The 18,048-nt window shown below is 38.8% G+C and overlaps 1 protein-coding gene and 1 pseudogene across 6 annotated transcripts in view; both read left to right on the top strand.

The window, feature by feature from the left end:
- The window catches only part of FRMPD1 (FERM and PDZ domain containing 1), a 263,914-nt gene that overhangs the window by 180,183 nt on the left and 65,683 nt on the right, over positions 1-18,048 (top strand). The gene's annotated exons all lie outside the window — the stretch shown is intronic.
- Positions 15,217-16,411, top strand: LOC141499331 (glyceraldehyde-3-phosphate dehydrogenase pseudogene; annotated as a pseudogene).

The following is an 18,048-nucleotide window of genomic DNA, read 5'->3' on the forward strand; positions in this document are numbered from 1 at the left end:
GATTGATTGCCTCACTGATGTTGTGGGTCTGAGTTCAGGGAAGAGCTGTAGGACTGGATGAATAGATCTGAGTCATCCACATGGTCATGATTGTTAAACCTAAAGGAACTGGTAAAGTTAGGGTATAGAAGAGGGCTTAGGATAGAGACCTAGGGAACACCCAGAGTTAGGAGCAAAGAAGACTGAGAGAAAGCAATCAGACAATAGGAGGAGAACCAGAAGAGAACAGTATCACAAAAGTTCAGAGAGGAGAATATCCAGAATGAGAGGGTGGTCAACAGTTATGCAAAAGAGGTTCAAAGGGATGATAACTTTGAAAAGACTAAAGTGGTGGCAGTGGAAAGGAGGGGAGAAATTTAACAGATATTCTGACCTGGAAAGACATACATGAATTTAACAGAACCAGGAGAACACTCCACAGAGTAACACAACACTGTACAGTGATCAACTATGAGTGACTTAACTCTTCTCAGCAATATAATGATCCAAGACAGTTCCAAAGGATTCATGATGGAAAATGCTAACCACAGCCAGAGGAAAAATTGATGGAGTCTGAATGCAGATCAAAGCATACCTATTTTTTTTGGTATTTTATGTGTTTTTTCCTTTTGCAAAGTAATGTTTTTGCAAACTGTTTCTTCTTTCACAGAATGACTAATAAGGAAATAAGTTTTATGTGTGGCATATATATAACCTATATCAAAACTACCATCTTAGGGAGAGGGAAGGTCAAAGAGGGAGAGAGGAAATTTGGAATTCAAAATTTTATAAAAAATAAATGTTATTGCTTTTACATGTAATTAGAAAAAAATACTATTGTAACCTTTCAGAGTTTGGCCTTAATAAAAGACAATCAGAATTACGTTAATATATGTGTTTATTATTTATCTAAGCCTGCAGTCAATCATGTATGAAAGGAAGTTCAGTTGAACCAAACTCCCAAAGGCTTTCTGGAGAGCATAGTTTTATATTGTTTGCACAATCAGAAGGTAAAATCTTTAGTATTTGTACATCAAAGATGTGTTTTGTTATGTTCATTAAGGGCAGAGGGTTTGTTATCAATAATTATCAATAATTCCATTGATTTAGGAGAAGTGCCCCATATCAGTTATGCTCCAAGACCCTCACAAAGCATGGGAATTCTCCTCTTTCTAAGCTATAATTGTAATCTTGATGGGATCTGAAAGACAAGCAGACAAGTCTTCGTTTCTTAAGTTGATATTTGTACATTCAAGTTTGACATTTTTAAAATCAAATTTGTATCTGCTCTTAAAGGCAAGGTTCAACTTTTACAATTGTTCATTTAATTTAAGAGACGGTTTTCTTTGTACCCAGGTGAAAGGTGACTTTGTGATGTTCCAACCAATTTCCTGATTCTATTCTTAAAGGTCAAGTAAAATAAATCATTATCTATCTATCTATCATCCATCTATCTCTCTATCTCTCTATCTTAAAAGGGCAGAATTCACCATTCACATTGTCAATTGATTTGAAAAAAGAACAATAAAAAAGATTTGCAGGACTTGACAACTCATAGGATGTGGTAGAAAAGATGAAAGTAAAAAACAAAAAACCCACTAAAGACTTAGAGCCTGCATGGCCAGGAGGAAGGATAAGTTTTGGAGAGAAGATGAAAGCATGATTATATGCCCAAATAATTTGCTATTTAACATCCTTCTCATGTGCGTATGCTGACTTTTGATGGCTCTTTTCTTTTTTTTCCTGGACTCTGACTATTTTAAACAGAATCTTCTATATCCTAAAATAAAAGCAGATAGATCCTGATCTAATTTTACTGATGCAGAACTTTTGAATGCTTTCAGTTTTGAATAGTGTTAATTTTCGTACTCAGATTCTCTGCCTAGTTTGCCAAAGAGAGAAATACAGCTTGTTCAAGTATTTCTGAAGTACCATTTCTCCAAGAGAATCAAAAACTATTATCTTGTTTCCAAACCATTTTTAAAAATATTAAATCTTTATCCTGCTTCAGAAAATTAGAAGTGATGTTGTAGAAGAGTCTGGGCTTAGGGATGGTTAGTATCACAGACTTGCCCACACTTGAGGAAATCCCAAGCTTTTGTAATGTGGGCTGAATCCCTCTTTCCTAATTCCTCCCTTCAGTGGCCCCCTCTATGACCTCCTTTCAGTGTCCCCCTCTATGACCTCCTTTCAGTGTCCCCCTCTATGACCTCCCTTCAGTGTCCCCCTCTATGACCTCCCTTCAGTGTCCCCCTCTATGACTTCCCCTCAGTGGCTCCCTCTGTGACCTCCCTTCATTCAGAATCTGATGGAGTACTTTGAACTGGAAGAGGACCATGGAGGGAATAAATTGTCTAATGCTAATTACTTCTGATGGAGTTGTTTGTATGTGGTAGGGGTGGAGGGGAGAAAGAACATGCTTTTTTCTTATGACTTAATCTTTCTATGATTTTAGGAAGCAATTAAAAATTACTAATAAATCAAGTCCCCAATTGAGTTCACTTTGGTGAAATTCCAGGTTGAGTGGTATTTGTTCTCTGCATATATACTCTGATATGTTGGCCTCTTCCATAGTGATCCCCTTTCTCAAACAATGAATACATAACCAGGAACATCTCCAGTCTTTTGGACATTTAGCAAATTCAGGCAACATAAATAGAAATTGTAAAGGGAACTTTAGAGAATAGAGATGACCTTTGGGATTTGCTTTTTGTCTATTCAATTAGAAAAGGGGGAGAATGAATGGGAGACCTTACTTTATAATCTGAAACTTATTCTCCTTGCCAAAGAAAAAATATGTTAATATTGAACTCAGTGTTTTAGGCACAATCTACCAAAAACAATTTAATATCCTAGAACCAAATATTTCCAGAATAGAGAAATATCCAAATTTTCATGATCCTCTCCCTTCCCCACTCTCCATATCTACAGATATTCCTCTATCCAAAAATAATTTGAGGTAACATTTATAGGAATCTTGAACAAGGAAAAGATTGTACTATGTTAATGTACAATCTGGGGTTAACATTATAAAAGAACAGTCACGATTCAGTTCCTTTTTCGCTCCTTTACCCTCTAAATCTCCTGAAGTAAATCAAATAAACCTTCCTCTCTGTGATCAATATCCTAACCTTGAGTAAAAGAGATGGTGTCCTTACCCTGGGTCCTAGCACTCGGAGATGAGAAGGAGCAGTAAACTGATCTTGACAGAGGTTAAATTGGGTTGTCAGTCCCACCTCAAACACTTAATAATTACCTAGCTATGTGACCTTGGACAAGTCACTTGAGTCCATTGCCTTGCAAAAAAAGAAAAAGAAAAAAGACATGGACTGGGAGACCAAGTCTTATAGAGGAAGGAAAGCAAAGAGGTCAATGTCACTGGACACAAAGTAGGTAGAAGGGAGTATGATATAAAAAGCCTGGAAAGGCAGGAAGAGTTTTAAACACCAAAAGGATTATTTTATATTTCATCCTGAAAGAAATAGGCAGCCACTGGGATTTTGTTGAGTAGGGCAGGTTGATGTGATCAGAGCTTGGATTTACTCACTTTCATAAAGGGAAAAGTCTGGAAAGGGTTTTAGGCTAGATAAAATATTATTTCCTTACTTTTTTCAGTTAAAGTAAAAAAGGTGTTTTAAATATGTTTCCACACCTACTCACAAATCCCTCCAGCTGTCCATACTGACTGCTTATCATCCTGAGCACATTTCTTCAAAGCTGAGGTTCCCAGTCTCAAAGTGCTCACCAGAGCTCCTTTCTCTTTTGACTTCCATTCATTCCCTAGGCTCAGCTCTTCTCCTTTCACCAAGCTAAAGAGAAACTCCCAAGCTCCAGCTTCTTTGTGCTGTTGTCCTGGCCCCCTTCCCAGAGCTCTCAAGAGTCTCTGAGGCTCTCCACAACAGTCTCTTTGAGGCCACATTTCCCAAAAGCCAACCTCTAAGAGCGCATCTTACTGCAGGCTTAAGGTTTCGAATACCAAAGTCAGTATAGAAGACAACAATCTCCCTTAAATGGCACTTTGCTAGTGGTAAAAGCCCGAGGGCCTCTAGTCACAGCTCAGTTATTATTTGTCTTTCCTTCTTGAAGAGGACCTTGATATCAGGGAGGTGATGCCATGTCTTGTGAGTGATTTGGAATTAAGTGAGGGAGGTCTGAGCAAAGTCACCAGCCTCACTCACTCCTCTGGAACCATCTGGGTCCTGAGGCTGAAGATGGCCCTAGATGCCCAGGGAAATATTGGTCTTTTCAATCAAAAGTCAATTTGACTGAAGCAATACCCACAGCCCTAGTATTGAGGAGAAAGAAGGGGAGGACCCTGCTGTCCAGACACATGGTTCTGATCTAGCCTTTGAGTTCTTTCTATGTTCCCCAAGTCAAAGACTTGGCCTATTGTGTGGCTGCTGAGAAGGTTAGTCACAGTTCTGGATGATGACTCTGGCTTCTAAGAATGACTAGTTCTTAGGAGCTTAACTGGGGTGACTTAGAGGCATGGTACCACAGGAGAAAACACAGCTCAGAGGAATGGACAAGAGAGGGTGGACACCAAGAAGTTCAATGGAGCCCTGGATGGAGTTAGGCAAAACAGAGTGGGTGCTTATAGGTTTACCTATCTGAACCAAACAGAACAAGGCCCAGGACAAGGGCAGGGAGTAGAGAAGTTGGACCTGGGTTGTAGGTCAAGCTTCAGGACTGATGCTGACTCATGCCAGAGGGAGCATGAGTGAATGTGGGAGAATTGGAAGTTAGCTGATAATTAAATTCCTTGAATATGAGCAAAGGGAACATCACCATTTCTACCCTAACTACTATCAGAGTAACTCAGATTGGTTTTTGAGTCCCTCTCCTTCTTCATTTTAGCAGGTAGGGGAAGCTACCATATTTCTTACCTCCTTTATTTTTCTCTCCAGAGAGATTGCTTTACACAAGTCTGATCCAGTTGGAACAGTTTTAAAATTAAAGCCAGAAGTATACTCATTATTACTGGAAGAGAGAGAATTGATTGCAAGTTGTATTTAGAAAATTTCCAAGTTTCCTTTCAGTTCCGTAGTCTAGATCCTGACTGAGAAACAGTTAAATTTCTATTTTCAAGAAGATAAATTGCTGGATTGAAAATACAGTTAGAGGGGCAGTTAGGTGGCTTAGTGGATAGAGCACTGGCCCTGGAGTCAGGAGGGCCTGAGTTCAAATGTGGCCTCAGACACTTAATAATTACCTAGCTGTGTGACCTTGGGCAAGTCACTTAACCCCATTGCCTTGCAAAAAACAAAAAAACAGAAAGAAAAGAAAATACAGTTAGAGAAGCTAATGGGTGATTTAGTGGCCAGGCCCAGCCAATATAGACAGCTTGGTGGTTCAGTCTATAGAGTGCTGGGCCTTGAAGTCAGGAAGACTCATCTGAGTTCAAATCTGGATTCAGACATTTACTAGCTGTGTGACCCTGAGCAAATCACTTAATCCTCTATGCCTCAGTTTCTCATCTCTCAAATGAGTCAGAGAAGGAAATGGCAAACCAATCTAAGAATCTTTGCCAAGAAATGGAGTCACAAAGAGTTGGCCACAACTGAATAACAAAACCAGTCAACTTGAAGCATCTCATTAGTGTTTCATTAATGTTTGTATATAGTGGACTCGTGTGGAATCATATCCTGCAAATGACTTTGAGATGTGACTCAGAAGTTTTCTCTCAGAGAGCACTGAACAACTCAAATGGATTTATTTTTTTTCTCGTGAAGTTTCTCCTTCCATTGCTTCCCACAATCATTGTTGAATTACCCCCTTTCAATATAACCTGTGATCTGTATCAAAATACGGGACCCTACTTATCTCATATACATCACAGGATGTATAACTATTCATCCATTCACATTTAAGCCTCCAGAGGTTCTCTTCCTAATTCTCTTATTTAATAGATGAGAAGACCCTTAGAAATGAAGGAAATTATTTGCCATTAGTCTCACAGCTACTAAGTGGCAGAGCTGTAGATCTTAGTAGAGTCTTAATCTAGTGTACTGTCTATTATGCCACACTGTTCTGATGCTAGATCCAGATCAATATGAACAATCTATATGAATTATAGATAATGCTGATATCTAGGTATTTTTACACTTCCATTGACAGACTGGCTAAAAATCCAGAAAAAAAACCTCCTGACATAAGCATTTACTATATTGGGTTATACACTATTTCTAATTAGTAGGGAGATTTAGTAGATTGATGATTTTTTTCCAGCATAATATAGCAATGATTCAATTGATTTTTTCAACTCCTTCCAAAACTCCTAGGTAATACCAAGTCCAGAATGCTCTGGGTGGCCTCGGGGTCAATTGTCTTTTGTGATTCATGGTCAGGTATAGAGGATCATAGTTCTAGAGAGATAGTAAGGGATCTCAGAAACTATCGAGTGCAACTTCTTCAACTTAAAGATGAGGACATTGAGATTCAGGAAGTATTTGCCTAATGTCAAACAGGTAGTGAGCATTATACCGAAATCCTTTAACTGTAGAACTAGTATTCACTCCAGGCTCTCACCCTACCTTCCAAAAGGTTCCTGGGACCCTGAATGAGAGCAAAACCAAGAGAATGTTGTATACAGTAACAACAGTATTGTTTTGAGAAGAATTTTGAACAAAGTTACTTTAACTATTATAAATAACCAAATTATCTACAAAGGACCTATGAAGGAAGAAGCTATCTGCATCTAGAGAATGAACTGATAAATAGAAGTGTATTTAAAATGAATATATATATATGTATGTATGTATACATGTTTATATCTAGTGGCAGTTATCTATTGGGAGAGGGGAAAATGGAAAAAGAATTATATATATATATAACTATTACATATTTAAAAGTTGTACATAATAGGTCTGCAGTTTCATGTGTTCCTTCAGTCTTTTTAAATTCTATATTATGGAAATATTTCTTTCATAAATTATTTTTTAAAAGGAATACATGGATTTAGGGAAGGAATAAATAAATTGATCAAACCTGGCTTTTTGGATATTTCAAACTGTATCCCATAGTCATCTCAAACTTATATCCAAAAGAAAACATTATCTTTCTTTCCAAAATCCACCCTCTTCCAAAAATCTTCTCTTACTTCCAAACACATCATCTTTTTAGACATCCAGGTTTGAAACCTTGATGTCATCCTTAGCTCCTTACTTTATCTATTGTACATATCAATCACTTGGTAAATCTCATCATTTCATTACTCACAATATCTCTCATTCATTTTTTTCTCTCCAGTCATAAACCCAACATTCTACCACATGCCATCATCATTTTTCACATGGACTATTGCTATAACCTTTTAGGTCTCCCCTCTATTCTAATTCATCCTCTATGTAATTGTCAAAGTGATTTTCTGAAAGGATATGTCTAACCATCACCCTCCTGCTGCTCCTTAATAAACTCCTATGATTCAACATGAGTTTTGCATGATTGAACAAATATCATGTATATTTTGCATGACTGAACAAATATAACCCACATCAAATTGTTTAGTATCTCAGGAGCAGGGAGGGAGAGAGAGAGAAAATGTGGAACACAAAAAATTTTTAAATGAATGTTAAAGGAGCATGGTAGTCCAGTGGAGAGAACACCAGTCCTGGAGTCAGGAGGACCTGAGTTCAAATTTGATTTCAGGCATTTATTAGCTATGTGACCCTGAGCAAGTCACTTCACCCTGTTTACTTTATTTCCTTTTGCAGGAAATAGCACACTACTTCAGTATCTTTGCCAAGAAAACCCCAAATAGGGTCACAAAGAGTCAGAAACTATTGAACAAAAGAATGTGGCAAAATCATTTAAATGTGTTTGAATAATAGTAGTTTTATTAAAATAATAACCAACCTAAGTACATCTTTCTCAGTTGATAAAGAATTACAAAAGCATAGGTAAGAAAGTTACTGAGCTATCTCAGGACTGGGTAGCAGCATCCTTTAAAAACTTTTCTCTTTAAAACTTAAAAGTATCCCTATAGGAGAAAACCCCTTCAGACATAAAATGTTTTTCAATTATCCCTTTTGGTTTTCTTTGAGTCTTTCCTTCCATCTCGTTGGAGAGTTCTAGCTATAATTTGAATCACCCCTTTAAACATTAGGAAATTCTCCTTCCTTCCTCATTGAGTTCAATGCCTGGTTCTATCTCTCCTCTTAGTAGGAGATCTAAAGATAATTATTGATGCCACCTCATATATTTGAATTTTCCCAGTGCTAAATCTCCACAATCCCCATGGCTTGCCACTCCACCTCAGTTACACACAGAGATGATCATGTTCTTGATCTTACCATCACCCACAAATGTTCTACATTCTTGTTCATGAATGTGGAAATTCCTTTATCGGATTATAATCTTTCTACATTCTGTCTTTTCCTATGCCTATGGCCTTCATCCTCACTGTGACCTCCATTCCCTGTGCCCTTCAGTTCTTTCCCAGACCATCACTCTCTGCAAGAGCTACTCTTCTCTCTTTCTATCTAGACCAACTCAACTCAACATTGAGCTCTGCTCTGAATCCCATGACCCTTTGTTGTCAGTCACACCTTGCTAAGTGGGATTACTTCCACTATCTGCCTTCTTTGTTTAACTAGGATGAAATAAAATGTTTATCTTGTTGCCCTGAAGAGGAAGGCCCAGTTGAGATAACTTTAGTTTAAAGTGACACCAATCAGAGGGTTTCTTAATTTTCTCTTAGAAGTCATAACCAAGTGTTTTTGAACTGAGGATAGATGTTTTGATCATATTTTCTAATTCCAAGTGAGCTCAGTGCCCCTACATAAGATAAGAGCTTAATTAACAATTTTTTTTGATTAATTGATATCCCATATAGAGAATGTCCTGGTTCATAGGTAAGAAGGCTAAGGGGAAAGAGAAAGACCTGGGTTCTCACTTAAATTCTCTGAGCCTCAATTTGCTTATCTGTAAAATGGGGATAATAGTACCTATAGTATATTTCTTACAAGATTGTTGTGAGGTAATTTATGTCAAGATGTCTTATTCTTTTTTGTCTTGTGTATGAATTTGACAGAAAAACAAGAGGATACACTTGTTCAAGGCAAAAAGATTTAAGGAAATAGCAGGGTATCAGTGGCAATGTAGATTCTCCCTCCCCTTTTAGTATACCCTTCTCTCCAGATTACTATACCACTGGTAGGCAAACAAACTTAGGTAGAGAATGTTTATGGAGGAACCTGAATAAGATAGATAGGCAGGAAACCTATACAAATAGGTCATCTCACATCTCTATCTTCGTTTATGACCCTGCTGAATCCTCCATGTGTCTCCAGTGATGTTGCTGGCTTCTGCTGCAGAACCCCTCCTTAGTTGGTGTCACTGGCTACAAGTCACCTTCTCTGCTTCTGAAAACTGCTACCGGCCTCTCCAGGTCTATTCTCTCTGCTGCACTGTCATCTGCTGGTAGACTACTGAATTACCTCCCAGAGACAGCCTTAGAAGCAGAGAGGGGAATTTTGCTTCATTTAGCTCTCAGCCCCAGATAAATTATCTCTTTGACCTATCTACGCCTCTCTTCCCCTTAAGCCTTAGGCATTCTGGTTATCTTTTTCATTACATTGTTTTTGCCTTAACCATAACTCCTTGAATTTGCCTAATCTTTGAACAAAGGTTAGAAAATTCCTTTCATTTTTAATTTCATTCTCTAAGTCATTACAAATTACTCCTCAAATTTCATTGAAAGTATCTTCTGGGGACTGCTAGGTGGTGCAGTGGATAGAGCACTGGCCTTGGAGTCAGGAGTACCTGAGTTCAAATCCAGCCTCACACATTTAATAATTACCTAGCTGTGTGGCCTTGGACAAGTCACTTAACCTCACTGCCTTGCAAAAATCTAAAAAAAAAAAGTATCTTCTGGCATAGAGAATTTCATGACCTTTGTCTTTCTTTACAACTTTCAATGAAGTCATAGTTCCTGACACAGAAAAATGAATAAAAAGGTTATAGTTAAGTACAACTATTAGAGAAGTGAATTAATTTCCAAATATTTTCAATGGTTTTTAACTATAGTTAAATGTCTTACTTGAAGGAGATCACTTATTAAAAGGAGTTGTGACTAGAGTCAGGTAATAATACTGAGAGTAACAAGAAATGATATCCGTCAAACTTGAAAAAGTTAGGGAAATCAGTGATAATCAGTGAGTACTTTAACACATCAAGGAAAGGTTAAATTACTCTGTTTTAAAAATCCATGTAGTGTTTGAAAAGGGTAAAAACATCATTTATACAAAATATTCATAATATCCCTGTTTGTGGTGGCAAAGAATTAGAAATTGAGTGAATGTCCATCAATTGGGGAATGGCTTAATAAATTGTGGTATATGTATGTGATGGAACACTATTGCTCTATTAGAAACCAGGAGGGATGGGAATTCAGGGAAGCCTGGAAGGATGATGCTGAGAGAGATGAGCAGAACATGGGGGTGATGGTCAACCTTAATGGACTCACTCATTCCATCAGTGCAGCAATCAGGCACAATTTTGGGGTATCTGCGATGGTGAATACAATCTGTATCCAGAGAAAGAATTGTGGAGTTTGAACAAAGACCAAAGACTATTACCTTTAATTTAAAAAAAAAAAAAACAACCCATTATCTTATTATATAATTTTTCTCTCTCTCATACTTTATTTTTTTCCTTAAGGATGTGATTTCTCTCTCATCACATTCAATTTAGATCAATGTATACCATGGAAACAATGTAAAGACTAACAGACTGCCTTCTGTGGGGGGTGGGGGGAGAGAAGTGAGATTAGGGGAAAAATTGTAAAATTCCAAATAAATAAATAAACAAACAAACAAACAAATAAATAAATAGATGAATAAATGAATATACAGCCTCAGACACCTAATGATTAATGATTACCTAGCTGTGTGACCTTGGGCAAATTACTTTACCCCATTGCCTTAAATTTAAGGGGGAAAAAATGACTTGTAGCAATAATTGTGCTTTTTAAAGGGATAAGGTTCCATAATATCCTATTGTTTTATGTGCAATTTTTATATTTTATTTTTAGTTATATGTAAAAACAATTTTAACATGTTTTTTAAAATTTTAAGTTCCATATTTTTTCCCTCCTTCTCCTCTCCTTGAGAAGACAGGCAATTTCATGTGATTATACTTATATAGTCATGCAAAACATATTCCCTTATTAGCCACATTGCATAAGAAAATATACCAAAAAAAAGAGTTCTTTAAAAATGTTGTGGGAGGTGGAGCCAAGATGGTGACAAGAGTGGATCCTGTCTTGGGTACCCTCTCATAAATCTTCGAAACTAAGGACTTTAACTAAATTTTCAAGAGACAGAACCCACAGAGGGACCCAGTGAGACAGTTTTCCTACTCAAGGTAACCTGGAAAGAGCAGAAAGGCTCTGCTCCCCAGGGTCGGAGGGGCAGCCTACCAGAGCGAAAGAACTTCAGCCTCCCAGTGGCAGCCCCAGGGATCTGGGAGCCATGGCTCACAGCAGCGGGATAGTTTCCTGAGCTATGCCCCGGGAGCACCCAGCACAAATTGGGGGAACAGCGGGGGACCTCACAGCCAGGGGCCGCTGCATTCCAGATCCAGGAAACATAAGCAGGCGAGCCTGTAAGTAGGAGCCCCCAGGGCATGAGCCCATTGAACCTAGGGAGGGGAGTGAAGAGAGAGAGAGAGAGAGAGAGAGACTGCCTAGCTCTGTCCTCTGCCCCTGGAACAGGACTCTGGGGCTCTGACAACATTCAGATCCTGATCGCAGTCTAGGCCCCCCATAGAACAGCAGGGTCCCCCCATCTTAGCCCCGTGGCAGAGGGGGGGAGCTTATGGTCATTCACAGACCAGGAGGGAGGACAGAGCCTCACAACACTGAGACCCTTGTGGGAGTGTCCCAAAAGCTCAGGAAGCACCCCAAAAACAGGCTCAGGCTGGGAAAATGAGCAAGCAGAGAAACAAGAGGAACACCATTGAGAAATACAATATCTATGATCCCAAGAAGGATCAATATGCTCAGTCTGAAGATGAGGAAGCACAAGCTCCTTTATCTAAAGACTCCAAGGAAAACAGAAATTGGGCTCAGGCTATGACAGAGCTCAAAAAAGACTTTGAAAATCAAATGAGGGAGTTAGAAGAAAAACTGGGAAAAGAAATGAGAGAGATACAGGGAAAACATGAATGAAGTCAGCAGCTTAGTCAAGGAAATCCAAAAAAAATGCTGAAGAAAATAGCATGCTAAAAACCAGCTTAGGTCAAATGGATAAAACAGTTCAAAAAAGTTATTGAGGAGAAGAATGCTTTAAAAAGCAGAATTGGCCAGATGGAAAAAGAGATAAGAAAACTCTCTGAGGAAAATAAATCCTTCAGACAAAGAATAGAACTCAGGGAGATTGATGAATTTACGAGAATCAGGAATCATTACTTCAAAACCAAAAAAATGAAAAATTAGAAGAAAATGTGAAACATCTCATTGAAAAAACAACTGATATGGAAAACAGATTTAGGAAAGATAATTTAAAAATTATTGGAATACCTGAAAGTCATGATCAGGAAAAGAGCCTTGACATCATTTTCAAAGAATTACTACAGGAAAATTGCCCTGATATCCCAGAAGCAGAGGGCAAAATAGAAATGGAGAGAATCCACCGATCCCCCCTGAGAAAGAGATCCCAAAAAACTAACCCCTAGGAATATTATAGCCAAGTTCCAGAACTCCAAAGTCAAAGAGAAAATATTACAAGCAGCCAGAAGGACACAGTTCAAATACCGTGGAGCTGCAGTCAGGATCACACAGGACGTAGCAGCAACTACATTAAAAGCTCGTAGGGCTTGGAATATAATATACCAGAAGGCAAAAGAGCTTGGAATGCAACCGAGAATCAACTACCCAGCAAAACTGAATGTCCTCTTCCAGGAAAAAAAGATGGACTTTCAATGAACCAGGGGAATTTCAAATGTTCCTGTTGGAATGGCCAGAGCTGAACAGAAGGTTTGATCTTCAAATACAAGACTCAAGTGAAGCATAGAGAGTGGAGGAGAGGGGGGAAAATATGAGAGACTTAATGATGATGAACTGCATATATTCCTGCATAGAAAAATGACACTGATAATACTCATATGAACCTTCTCAGTTAATAGAGCAGGTAGAGGGAGCTTTTATAGTTGAAGCACAGGAGAAAGCTGAATTTAAAGATAAAATATGGTGTAAAATGGAGTCAATAGAAAAAAGGGAAATGTAATGGGAGAAAGAAAAAGGAGAGGGGGAATAGGCCAAGATATTTCATATAATAAGATTTATCTTCATTACAATGAGCTATTGCAATGATATAGAAAGGGGGGAAGGCAAGGGGGAATGAGGGAATCTTCGCTCTCATCAAAGGTGGCTAGGAGAGGAAATAGCACATATACTCAATGGGGTATAGACATCTGGAGTAAGAAGGAGGGGTGGGGACAGGGGGAAGAAGGGGGAGATGTGAGTGATGGAGGAGAGGATGGACCATGGGGGGAGAGTGGTCAGATATAACACATTTTCCTTTTTACTTCTAGCAAGGAGCTGGGATTGGATGGCCTGTCCGGGGCCATAGGGCCAGGTGGATGCTGGGCCTAAGGGGTGGTATGGGGGCTCAGGGCCTCTTGGCCCCAGGACCAGGGATCTTTCTGCTGTGCCACTCAGCTACCCTACAGCAGAGTCAGTGAAAGGAGAGAGAAAATATAGTACATGGTAGTGGAGAAATACAAAGGGAGGGAGTTGCGATCAGCAATGGCAATGGTGGAAAAATATGGAAGTAACTTTTGCGATGGACTTATCATAAAGAATGTGATCCACCCGTGACAGAGTTGTTGGTGTTGCAACAAAGACTGAAGGACATTTTTTATTATTATTATTTGGGGGAGGTACAAATGGGGCTGGGTGGCCTGCCTGGGGCCTCTGGATTTGGACCCCTGTGCTCCTGGTTCAAGGGCCAATGCTCTGTCCACCACCCAGCCACCCCTACTATTGTTACTATTTTGTTTTATTTTGGGTCTTTTTTTTCTTTTTTTGTTTCTTGCAGGGCAGTGGGGTTGGGGTGGCTTGCATGTCATGGGGCTGAGTGACTGTTGGGAGTGTGGGGCCAGATATGGGCTCAGGTGCTCCTGGCTCCAGGGCTGGTACTCTGTCCATTGCTCCACCTGGCCATACCTACAATTACTACTATTATTTTTTTAACTTTAATTTTTTTTATCTCCCCTATACTTTCTCACTCAAGCGAGTCTATATTTTTTTGGGGGAAGGGGGTATTTTGTTTACTCTTAAACAAGAATATTTTATTAATGTATAAAAAACATTATTTGTACAAAATGAGAATAAATAAATATTAAATATTTTTAAAAATGTTTTGATCTGCATTCAGACTCCATCCATTTCTTTTTCAAGAGTTAGACTTTTTTTTTATCAAAAGTTTTCAGAACTTAGTAACTTAGATTACTATATGCTGAGAATACCTAAGTCATTCACAGTTGATTCTGCTCACTTGACTTTGCATCAGTTCTTGTAATCCTTTCTGGGTGAAAGCATCCTGCTCATCATTTCTTATTAGCATAGTAGTACTGCAACTTTTTTAGTCATTCCCCAATTGATGAGTATCCCTTTAGTTTTCAGTTCTTTGTCACCACAAAAAAGAGCTGCTATAAATATTTTTATACATTTAGGATCTTTTTCTCTTTTAAAAAGAAATTTTGTTTGGGATATAGACCTAGTCATGTTATTGCTAGGTCAAAGTGTTTGCAGTTTTAGAGCCTTTTGACCATATTTCCAAGTTGCTCCCCCAAATGATTGGATTAGACCACAACTCCACCAACTCCTACAACAATTTTCCCTCAGATACTTATTATGTGACTTTAGGCAAGTCCCTTAACCCTTATTTGCCTCAGGTCCTCAAATATAAAATAGGGACACACTGGAAAAGGAAATGGCAAACCACGCCTGTATTTCTGACAAGAAAACCACATGGAGAAATCTATAGTAGGCCGTAAAGAGTCAGACATGATTGAATAACAATGACAAATTATTGAGAACATTTTTTTCATGTGGCTTTGGATGGTTTTGATTTCTTCTACTGAAAGCTGTCTTTCATATTCTTTGTCTATTTATCAATTGGGGAATGACTCATATTCTTATCAGTTTGACTCCTTTATATATTTGAGAAATAACTAAAGCTTATGGTACCACCCTTTATTTACATCATATCATATTGTGATGTAACAGTAATTACCCACAAGGCCAAAGCAGTCATCTTGTTCCTCTCCATTAGTGGACCTAGACCTATGTGTATATTAGTTGGGATTGACATCTGGAGAGTCTGACTAGTTAAAGGAAGGGAGGTTATTCACACCTTTCTGAAACTTGGTTTCAGGATCTATTCTGCAGCCACATCACTGAAAGAAGATGGTGAAGGTCGGAATCAATGGATTTGGCCGCATTGGCCGTCTGGTGACTAGGGCTGCAGTCATCTCAGGGAAAGTGGATATTGTGGCCATAAATGACCCCTTTCTTGATGTTAACTACATGTCTTATCTGTTCAAATATGATTCCACTCATGGAAGGTTCAATGGCACTGTCAAGGTGAAGGATGGAAAGCTGGTGATCAATGGAAAAGACATTATCATCTTCCAGGAGCGAGATCCCACTAATATTAAGTGGGAAGATGCTGGAGCTGCTTATGTTGTAGAGTCCACAGGTGTTTTTACCACTATGGAAAAGGCTGCAACTCATTTGAAAGGTGGAGCTAAGCGGGTCATTATCTCTGCCCCTTCTGCTGATGCCCCTATGTTTGTGATGGGAGTGAATCATGAAAATTACAATAATTCCCTTAGGATTGTCAGTAATGCCTCCTGTACTACCAATTGCTTGGCCCCTCTGGCCAAGGTCATTAATGACAATTTTTGCATTGTGGAAGGACTCATGACCACAGTCCATGCTACTACTGCTACCCAGAAGACAGTAGATGGTCCTGGTAAGCTTTGGCGAGATGGACGTGGTGCTGCCCAAAACATCATCCCTGCTTCAACTGGTGCTGCTAAGGCTGTAGGTAAGGTCATCCCTGAGCTAAATGGGAAACTCACAGGTATGGCCTTCCGTGTTCCTGTTCCTGATGTATCTGTTGTGGATCTGACTTGCCGCCTGGAGAAACCTGCCAAATATGATGATATTAAGGAAGCAATAAAGAAAGCAGCAGAGGGACCCTTAAAGGGCATCTTGGGGTACACAGAGGAGCAGATTGTATCTACTGACTTCCTTGGTGATACCCACTCTTCTACCTTTGATGCTGACGCTGGTATTGCCCTCAATGACAATTTTGTGAAACTGATTTCCTGGTATGACAATGAGTTTGGTTATAGCAACCGTGTAGTTGACCTCATGGCCTATATGGCCACCAAGGAATAAAGTAAGAAGCCATTGATCATCTTCCCCAGGCAAAAGAGAAGTTCCAACACTGGGGAGCCCATATCCCTAACCTATTTTCCTTTCTTGGGGATAACATATCCCATTCAGAGACATTGCCTCAAAGCACCCCTATAATGGGGGGGAGAGAGAGTTTGAGTCCTGTGTTATGTATCATCAATTAAAATCACCATATTCAGTCCTAAAAAAAAGGGTAGGCTTTTTTGTCTAGTTATTACTCTTTGACTTTTTATATCTCCATCTTAGTCTTAGAGAAAATTACTCAGCTTTTTAAATTTTATGTCTAGGGTTGCTCCAAAGTAAGGAGTAGAAAAGGTATTTAGTTGTTGTTCAATTGTATCTTGACTCTTCTTGATGCCATTTGGAGTTTTCTTGGTGAAGATAATAGAGTGGTTTGCCGTTTCCTTCTCTAGCTACTTTTTGAGGAACCAGAGACAAAGAGGATTAAAGTGATTTGCCAAAGGTCACATAGCTAGTAAATGCCTGAGACCATATTTGAATTCAAGAAGATGAGTCTTTTCCTAACTTCAGGCCTGGCACTATATGCATTTTACAACTTGGCTATCACAAATGTACTGTGACACAGCTTTGTTTTTATTTTGATCCAAAACCAATGCTAAGTATACAAGAAAGAACAAATTAACAAAAAACTTAACTTGTTATGGTATAACAAGTATAACCTTCTTCCAAAAGGTTTCTGATGCAAGATATGATGCAGTTTTCAGGGCTGATGAATAGATATTTTACATTCCACCTCATTTCTCATTCTTTTGTTTCTTCCTTTCTTCCTCCCTCAACTTTCCTTTCCTTTGTTCACATAGGGTATCATAACCTTAACTGCAGATGTTCTCTTTCCAAAGGAATGTACATTTTGATCACTGAAACTTCTCAAGATATGTTAGAGTACTGCCTACTTTTCTTTCTTAAAGACCATGCCTTAAATTCAGATCACTCTTGACTTTCATACATTCATTGGTCAACAATCGGTTCCAGACCCAGCCCCCTCAAGTCAATCTTTGGGCCCTGATTGACTAAGACTTAATATAAGTAGAATGGTTCTGTGTTCTGATTTAAAAAAAAAAGAACTAGGTAAAGCATGGGCAGCTAGGTGGTGCAGTGGATAGAGCACCAGCCTCTCAGACACTTAATATTACCTAGCTGTGTGACCTTGGGCAAGTCACTTAACCCATTGCCTTAAATTTAGAAAAAAAATTAGGCAAAAACCAGGTAAAGCCGCCCACTCTATGCCTCAGTTCATACCTAGCCTTAATCATTGAGTGGGCATTACCTCAGTCAATCTTAGACTTTAGCTTATAAAAACCAGGTCTCCCATTGCATCCAAAGCCATCTTAGTCATCCTAATCTATTATTATCTGAACATTGGACCTAGATAATGATAACTCAGGAGGAGAGAGTGAAGCTGGTGGCTTTGTATAGCCCCCCCCATTTAAATCCAATTCACTTGCAAGTCATGACAGCACCTCCCTGATGTCACGGTCCTCTTGAAGAACAAAGGAAAAACAAGAACAGTTTTTTAAATTAATATTTTATTTTTCCAATTACATGTTATGGAAGCTTTTTGACATCTATCCACTTGCATATTTATAGATTGCACATTTTTCTACCAACCTACCTTCCTT

The sequence above is a fragment of the Macrotis lagotis genome, chromosome X (genome assembly GCF_037893015.1).
Source record: "Macrotis lagotis isolate mMagLag1 chromosome X, bilby.v1.9.chrom.fasta, whole genome shotgun sequence".
In the NCBI taxonomy this organism is placed as follows: Eukaryota; Metazoa; Chordata; class Mammalia; order Peramelemorphia; family Peramelidae; genus Macrotis; species Macrotis lagotis.